Source organism: Lynx canadensis, chromosome A1 (assembly GCF_007474595.2).
Source record: "Lynx canadensis isolate LIC74 chromosome A1, mLynCan4.pri.v2, whole genome shotgun sequence".
NCBI classification, from domain to species: domain Eukaryota; kingdom Metazoa; phylum Chordata; class Mammalia; order Carnivora; family Felidae; genus Lynx; species Lynx canadensis.
In genome coordinates, this window is record NC_044303.2 from 92,540,873 (window position 1) to 92,549,846 (window position 8,974).

Consider the following 8,974-nt stretch of genomic DNA (forward strand, 5'->3'; position numbering starts at 1 on the left):
GACTCTTGATTCAGCTCTGATCACGATCCCAGGGTCATGGGATGAAACCCAGGGTCAGGCTCCCTGCTGAGCATGGAAGCCGAGTTATATCCACATAGGACTCTGCCCTCGTGATGACTATTTAATGTTGAACTTCGCAGCTTTATTTAGATGTAGAATAAACAGAATCTTCACACAGGATTTTATTTTTAAAGTTTATTTATTTTGAGAGGGAAGGAGAGAGAGAGAGAGAGAGAGAGAGAGAGAGAGAGAGAGAGAGAGAATCCCAAGCAGGCTCCACACTGTCAGCACAGAGCCTGAAATGGGGCTTGATGTCACAAACTGTGAGATTATGGCCTGAGCCGAAATCAAGAGTCAGAGGCTTAAACGACTGAACCATGCAGGTGCCCCAGGATCCTATGTTTAAAATTATGTGTCTCTTTTACTCCCTAGGTTTTATGATATCATCTAATACTCCTGCCTACAAAATTCTAAGATCCTCCTAGAATAGAATTACTTTTTGGTGACTGTAAAAATTATATGAAATTCAAATTTTGGTGTCCATAAATAAACTTTAATGGAACGCAGCCACCTCATTTGTCACATGTCGTCAGTGTCTGCTTTTGCTATACAGTGGCTCTGCTGAGCAGGTGTCCCAGCATGGGCCCACAAAACCTAAAATGTTTACTCCGGTTCTTTACGAAGTTTGCTGACCCATATTACACATCAGGATGCCTCAAACTGTAACATACATACCAATCACCCAGGGATCTTACTAACATGTAGATTCTGATAATCTGAGAAGCGGTTAGTGAGAAGGAGCTCCGAAAGAGATATAGCCCTCACCACCTTCTCTCCTGGTGGCTTCAGGCTTCTCCCTTCTCACTTCTTGAGGCTTCTATTCCCTTCTTGGTTACCTGGACCCAGAGGAATGTGGGCCACAAGAAGTAGAAGGGCAGCCAGCAAGATCCCCTTGAGAGCCTGGGCAGGATGGAAGAGGGGTGGTGGGAGGGAGCAGAGTGTGGAGGAAGCCGTATCCCACCCTGAAATATGCCCCCACTGGCTCCACATGGCATCTTCTCCTCCCCTCCCCTACTTGGCCTGAAATTCCCATGATTAAGTGTAGGTAGGTACAGAATAGACTTCCTTTTGTTTTGTTTCAGTAACACAGGCTGATACGGCCACCTGTTTCCATGGCTTCACCTACTATTTTTATATTGATAACTTCCAAACTATTTCTTGTCTGGGCTTTCTTCTAAGTATTGGCTTGCCTGCTTGGAATTTCCACTTGGACGTAGCACTCAACTTAGATTTAATATTTCTTCTAAAGGAACTCGTGGTCATCAACTCCAGACTGCTTGTTCTCCAGCGTTTTCTGTCATAGTAAATGATTAGCACCTTCCCCATCTTGAGACATGGGAATCGGCTTTGCCTCTCCTCCTTAATCCCCCATGAGCTATTATTATGACCACATCCTAACTATCTCTGGGATCCATCCACTTCTTTCTTGCGGTCCCCATTCTTTTTTTCTTTTTTAAGTTTGTTTGTTTATTTGTTTGTTTAAAGAATCCCAAGCTAACAGTTCAGAGCCTGACATGGGGCTCAAACTCATGAACCAGTTGATCGTGACCTGAGCCGAAATCAAGAGTCTGACGCTTGACAGACTGAGCCACCCAGGTGCCCCTTGTGGTCCCCATTCTAAGTCACGTCCATTTGTCACCTGTTCACCTACAATAGCTTTATGTAGAATCTCTGTATTTAATGTTGCCATGCTAAAATTGGTTGTCCTCACTGTGGCCAGAGTAATCTGCTTAAAACAAAAAGGTGATCATATCCCACTTCCTCAGATAAGGTCCAGGCTCCTCATTATGGTCTCCATGCCCTGCATACCTGTCCCCTTCCTGTGTCTTTGGCCTCTCTTTGTGGGTTTACTTCCTCGCTTCCTGCGTTCCAGCCATTTTCAATTTTCCCCGTGTTGTTTTTCAGCAAGTCGTTTAACGATGATGCCTATCATTCTCCTTCTACCTGTCATAAAATGCCTTTTATTTCTAGTCTTAAAATTCACTTCCCCTGGGAAGCCTTTCCTGAGCCACCAGATGAAGTCAGATATTCCGGGTATTTGTCCTCATAGCATCCAGCTCCTGTTCAGTGTCCCCTAAAAGTCTGCAAGCCCTGTGAGGTCGCAGACTGCAGCTTTTCCACCACTGCGTCCTAAGCACCTAGTAGAATGCCTGCCGTCAATAACTATCCATGAATAAACATCAAGAATAGAGACAACCAGGGGCACCTGGGTGGCTCAGTCGGCTAGGCGTCCGACTTCGGCCCAGGTCGCAATCTCACAGTTCATGGGTTCGAGCCCTGCGTCAGGCTTTGTGCTGACAACTCAGAGCCTGGAGCCTGCTTCGGATTCTGTGTCTTCCTCTCTCTCTCTGCCCTCCCCGGCTCACACTCTGTGTCTCTCTCAAAAATAAATAAATATTAAAAAAAAAAAGAATATAGATAACCAATTTGATTTGGATGCAAATCATGTGAATGTTTAGGAATCACAGAGTAGTTTCTAGTATCTGTATCTTGTAGAGAATCCATTTGAAAGCCTACTATTACTGTGGCCCCCTGTAGGGTTTCAGTGTTTCCCACGTAACCCAGGGTGGTTGTCCAAAATTTTCCATCAGGATATCAGCTTCCTGCTTAGAGGCGTGATGTGCTGGATCCGAGGGAACAACAGTGTAAAAGAATTTCCAGATCCACGTGCCCCTCACATTGTCGAGGGACTGAGTCCTCAGCTCTAGCTATCCTTCTGAATGAGGTTTTGAGACAACCTTCATTCTCAGACACAATTCCATGAGATGGACTTTCCCTTTAAGGGTCTTTGGGATTTAGTTTTACTTCCCAGGGATTAGAGACCTTGTCTCGGGTGTCTCAGCTTCAGTAACACTTGTGGTTCCATTCTGATGGAACATGATGGCAACTTCATACCCACTTCATAAAGTGGGAGGTGGCACTTTACTGAGAATATACTGTGGCAGTCAATATTAATAATCCTAGGTGTTAGTAACATCTAAGATTTATTGGATGACTACTATGTTCCAGGAACTGTTCTAATCGCTTTACACTTATTTTTTTAATGTCTATTTTGAGAGAGAGAGGGAGGGAAAGAGGGCAGAGAGGGAGAGAGAGAATCCCAAGCGGGCTCCAAGCTGTCAGCACAGAGCCTGACATGGGGTTTGATTCCACAACCATGAGATCATGACCTGAGCTGAAATCAAGAGTTGGACTCTCAACCAACTAGTTGGACTCTCAACCAACTAATCGCTTTACACTTCCTAATTCCTGCAATTCTCCTCCAACTATATAAAATACGGACCATGGTTAATCCCATTTTTGGGTGAGGAAATTGAGGTTAACTTGCCCACAGACATATGGCTGTTATGTAGAGGAGCCTGGATTTGAAAGATTTGAGAATAACTTACTTTCCTGAGAGCAGGCTTGCACTAGGGAGCAATGAGAAGATCTATCATGCTCTTTCTCTCATGCCACCCCTGGCTCAGCTCTCCATTTCTTGCACTCTGAGCTCCTCAACACCCCACGTCCTGCAGTTCACAACCTGTGCGTTGTGCCCCAGGGTGAAAGTTGACGCTCTGGCCCCAAGGCAGTACAGGTGGGCTGAGCATGGGTTTGTTTTATCCCATTTCGAAGATGAACGGGGCTTCACTGGGGGGAGGAAGTGGTGGAGGGTTGGAAGTTTAGTGCCTGAGGGTTGAAGGAAGAAACATCTATCCTGGGGGCTGTGAGGTTCTCCCAAGTGGAATGGAGAGAGGTCTGGGGTTGGGGGAGGGGCTTGGAGTGCTCACTACCACCAAGATGAGAGGAATGATGGCATGACGAACCCACCAAGAGTGGAGGCAAAGGTCCCCAAGGTCCAAGCTGGCCTGGAGAAAGTGGAGCTGCTGGAAGAGCCCCCCTCTCCCCACTTTTGTCATGGATCCTGGCGTGGGTAGGTCACTACCTAGGCTCAGAATGTGCCCTTCCCTGTGACTCAACATTCCACATAACCTGGGTGGTTGAATGATACAAAGTGTGTGGAAGGAGACCTGAAAATGAACTGATATATTCATCTTCCAGCCCGTCATGGTGGGTTAGACCTGGAGGATGATACAATTTAGTTGTATCTACACATTTACAGTAGAGAAATGGGATATTATTTGCATCTCAAGTGCCCAGGGGTAGTTTAGCCTTGTTGCCGTAGACTTTGGTGACTCCCTGTCCTGTAGCTTAGCCCAGATGAAAAAAACCTCAGCTTTGATAGAGAACATGGCTGGCTGGCAATTGCTGAATAATCTTATATAATGAGAGAAGCAGGTCTTGTAAAATCATTCTGGGAAAGCATTCTCTGAAGGATGAGACTTTTGGGATGGCAGTTATATGTCTAGACTCTGGAGTTATTGCTGAAGGTAACACTATTTTCTTCCAGAGGCAGTAGTTACTAAATTTAGTTCAAAACATTTCTTGTCAGTTCTACATAAAGTGGGAAAATACAACCTTTGAATTCACCTGTAACACAACAGGATGTGATACGAACAACTGTGAGATCTTTGTATTCTTATGTAGCTTTATCTGGCCTGCATGTCATTTCCGTCAGACTGAGAATACTTCCATTGTAATTTCCTGGTGTTGAATTATCTTAGATCAGTGATAACTGTACCTTTTAAAAGATAGCTACAGGACAGTCAAACATTCTTCAGTTTAGCACAGAAAAAAAAAAGACACCTTTTTTTTTCACAAGGCAAGATTAAATAATAGATGGATTTTTGAAAGATTACTTGAGGTCTTTGTGTTTTATCAGTTGAAACTCTTCCTAGAGACATGAAATCTTTAACATATTTACAAAGTATTATTTTTATTTTTTTAAGTGTTTAATTTTTATTTATTTTGAGAGAGAGAGAGAGCAGGGGTGAGCGGCAGAGAGAGATGGAGAGAGAGAGAATCCCAAGCAGGCTCCGCACTGTCGGTGCAGAGCCTGATGTGGGGCTCGAACTCATGAACTGTGAGATAATGACCTGAGCCGAAATCAAGAGTTGGATGCTTAGCTGATTGACCCACCTAGGAGCCACACCAAAGTGTGATTTTTAAAGAGGTAAAATCATGATTCCTCAGGCAAAAATAACATGTGTTATTGATTTTACTTAGTTTATTAATTAATCAGGGAACCCGTTAGATGTTAATACTGGTTGAAAGAACATTTAAGATGCTAGGACATTTATAGGCAACTTAATAAAGAAATATTAGGGTAAGATTGCTGAGTTAGTTATAAGACTGCTTAATGTATAGCCGCCATTAATCTTGGGGAGCTATTTGTTCTGTTGAACAGTTAACAAGTTCAAGAATTCTTGCACCTTTTTATCAGTGGTAAACAGTATATTCCTGTATACAGTTCTTCGGTGTCCAATGCCCCATCTGATTCTGAAAGTATGTGCCATGCACACTTTTTGCCTTTTTTCCAACTTTCAAACAAATTTCCTGATGTGTTGTTTTGAAAGGACTGTTGGCCCAGTTCATTTCTGTGACTACAGAGCCTTTCTGTGACCTGACAAGGTGGTCCATCCTTGTACACTTACCTGGTCTCCCCAGCTTAGGTTATTGTCTATTTAGCTGCACAGGATAAGGGTGCTTTCCTAACTACAAAACAGGGCAAATCTGATGGCAGACAGCCTCATTAACAGGACACCTTGTTGCAGCTTCCCAAGGAATTCTAGAATCTCATTTTAGTGACTAGATGGATAACAGAAGCACAAAGCCTCTAGCTCTTACTTTTGAGTGAGTTTCCACTCATTTCAGAGTAAGGAGCTAATGGGGTCTTTACCAGAAGGCTTATGAAATAAACATTGATCATATAGCTTAGGAGTCAGGGACCTAGGCACTAGATTTAGAGAGGTCAGGATTCCAGCATTGGTCTATGCCTTGTTAACTCTGTCATCTTGGTCATCTATCGAACCTCTCAGAGCCTCAGTCTTATGTGGCTTATTGTGAAGGTGATATCAGAGAGTGAAGGTAAGTGCTCACTATGATGCCTTGGACACAGTTAATTGTTCAGCAATAAAAGTAATAAATTATATTACTGATTGTAGGTTAGATGCTATACTAGGTGAGTCTTGAGCATTTCTGATGGAAAATATTGCTGTTATAGACGCATCCGTAAATGGCTCTGGACAGAATGGTGACAAAACCATTAGCTCCACCTAGTGGGAGGTGGTATATTGGAGAATGTTCCAGATGACCTTCAAGTTGGCCTTTGAAGGAGTGGGAACAGGGGCCTCATCAGGGGTCAGCAAACTTTTTCTGTAAAGTGTGCATATTTTAGACTTTGTGGGCCATACACGGGTCCATCACAACTACTTACCTCTGCCATTGAAGCGCAAAAACAGCTATAGATGATATGTAAACAAATGGGTGTTGCTGTGTTCCACCTAAACTTTATTTACAAATTCAGTGGCTGGATGTGACCTGTGGGCTTTTGTTTGCCAATTCTGGCCTAGAGGATGAACTAAACAATACAGAGGATGAACTGTAGGTTGGGAGATGGGGTGGGATGAAGTTGTTTCCGGATGTGATGGTGAAGTTCTCCTAAAGGAAATTGACAGAAGGTGGGAGTGGTTTTCATGAGCTTCCTTGAATTTCAGCTGAAGCAGGTCCTGGCAATCCTCTTCCTGCCTCACATATTCTTGGATTGTCCATTGTAGAGCACAGTTAGGGACACACTGAGCTGTCCACAGGCATGGAAGGGCGGGACTCAGGAAGAAGTATCCGGGGGCTGATGGAAGAAGATCTTGTTATCCATGGATCTGCTGGAGGGGCTGGCTATTATTCAAGAGAGGGGAAATGGATCAGAGGCCAGGAATGAGGAAGAAATAATTGACCATCAGAGCTAGGGTGGCTCTTAGGAGGCGACAAGAGTGTGCTGGAAGCAGCAGCCAGAGGGCTGTGGGGCAGCTGGAGGCATGGTCCAGATGCTGAGCATCTGCTCAGCATGAGCCTGCTCTTTAGGTGTCTGTGGTGCAGTTTGCCTGGGTTAAGGGTTAGGAGGATGTGAAAATTTCAATGGTTCTAAGAGTTTACCAATTTAGATCCATACTTTGTGTTCCAGAGGGACAGGATCATCACTTGATTTTATAAAACATATAAGCAATGTTTGCTAAGCATGGGTAATTTATGATAGAAGGCTGCAGAGTTCCAATATAATAGGAGGGAATGCATGGCTGGAAGAAAATACAAAAGGGAGGAACAATATTTTTGTAGCCAACATTCTTATTTTAGCCTTCAAAGAACAAACTTTTCTCCTTTTCCCAAGATACAAAAATGGACATTTACAACACATCTTCAGGGGTGTCTGGGTGGCTCAGTCAGTTAAGCATCTGACTCTTGGTTTTGGCTCACGTCATGATCTCATGGTTTGTGAGTTTGAGCCCTCTGTCAGGCTCTGTGCTGGCAGCATGGAGCCTACTTGGGATTCTCTCCCTGCCCCTCCCTTGCTTGTGCTCTCTCTTTCTTTCAAAATAAATTAATTAATTAAAAAAAAAACCAACAATGCATCTTCAAAACATTTCCCTTTACTGGGAAACTTAACTTTATAGAATCCAAACATTAAAAGTTTAAAAAGAAATTTCTATTTTGTGTCATTATAAGACAAAAGAGAGTAAGCCAAGGAAATCCATTTATATTTCAGGTCCTTTTCCTCCAGGAACCAGCATTGTTAAATTATTTCTATATAATGAAATCTGATCTAATTTGGTGATCCTTCTTCCTTCTGATGTGATTTCCAAATTCATCAGATCTCAAAAGTGTGCCAACAATTTCTTTATCACTCTTCATCACACTGTGAATTCTTGATCCTATACATTTGTCCACAAGCTCTGGAGGTGGCTGCTGTGACAGGTTAGTGGTACCATCAGCCGCCATGGCTACAAAGTCAAGAGAAGAACAGTTTTTATGTGTCAGGAAGAGTAAAATCAGCATTTTGAAAAATGTATTTACCAAAGGAGCATTCTAGGTAAAGAAGACTGAGGGTTTCAGTTGCTTAACATAAGTCAGTGATACCATGTGGCTATTAACATGATCTTTGTTCATTTCATGTGTAGTGCTGAGATAGTGTTGAGATTATGGGAGGTCCGAATTATTCTGTAGCCCGCATGGTTCAAGGCATATGTGGAGTTTTTTATTTTTTGGTTCTGGGTGCTACATCCTAAAGGATAAACCTTGGCCAGGAAGGTGAGGAATATGTCAATGAGGTGCTGTAAGTTTGGCTGCCATATAATTTATTGTACAAACTGGGATGCGTTGGGAGAATGAAAGAGGTCTATCAAGAAAAATTATCCAACACTTGGAAACAAAGCAAGAGAATAATTTAATGTTCTTTTCACATCATCCTGGGGCATTATTTATCAGACCTGCCCAGGGATTATTTGAACCCCTAGAAGGGTATACCTTTTGACTTTGCTCTCTATTATTTTTTTAAAAATTAATTTATTAAATTTATTTAATGTATTTTTAATGTTTATTCATTTTTGAGAGAGAGACAGAGCATGAATGGGGGGAAGGGCAGAGAAAGAGAGGGAGACCCAGAATCTGAAGCACGCTCCAGGCTCTGAGCTGTCAGCACAGATCCCAATGCGGGGCTTGAACTCACAAACCACGAGATCATGACCTGAGCCAAAATTGGACACTTATCCAACTGAGCCGCCTAGGTACCCCTGCTCTCTATTATTTGATTAGGTCCTGGACACTGTGAAGTCTACAAAGGATACTTGTAGAAAAAACAACCCCAAAGTTCCAGATTCAGTTCCAGTTAGGATTAACTAGTTTTAGATCTCAACTAGCAAACTTATTCTAACATCTTTTTTCTAGTTCCTCTATCATATTATTTGTTTCCTCCTTAATGAATAATTTGAATAAGATATTTAATGCACATCCATTCTGTATTAGTTTGAATGTCATATTTTAA

At 42.7% G+C, this 8,974-nt stretch overlaps 1 pseudogene; it reads right to left on the reverse strand.

The window, feature by feature from the left end:
• Nucleotides 1-7,656: 7,656 nt before the first annotated feature.
• LOC115502132 lies at nucleotides 7,657-7,932 on the reverse strand (annotated as a pseudogene).
• Between the last annotated feature and the right edge of the window lie 1,042 nt (nucleotides 7,933-8,974).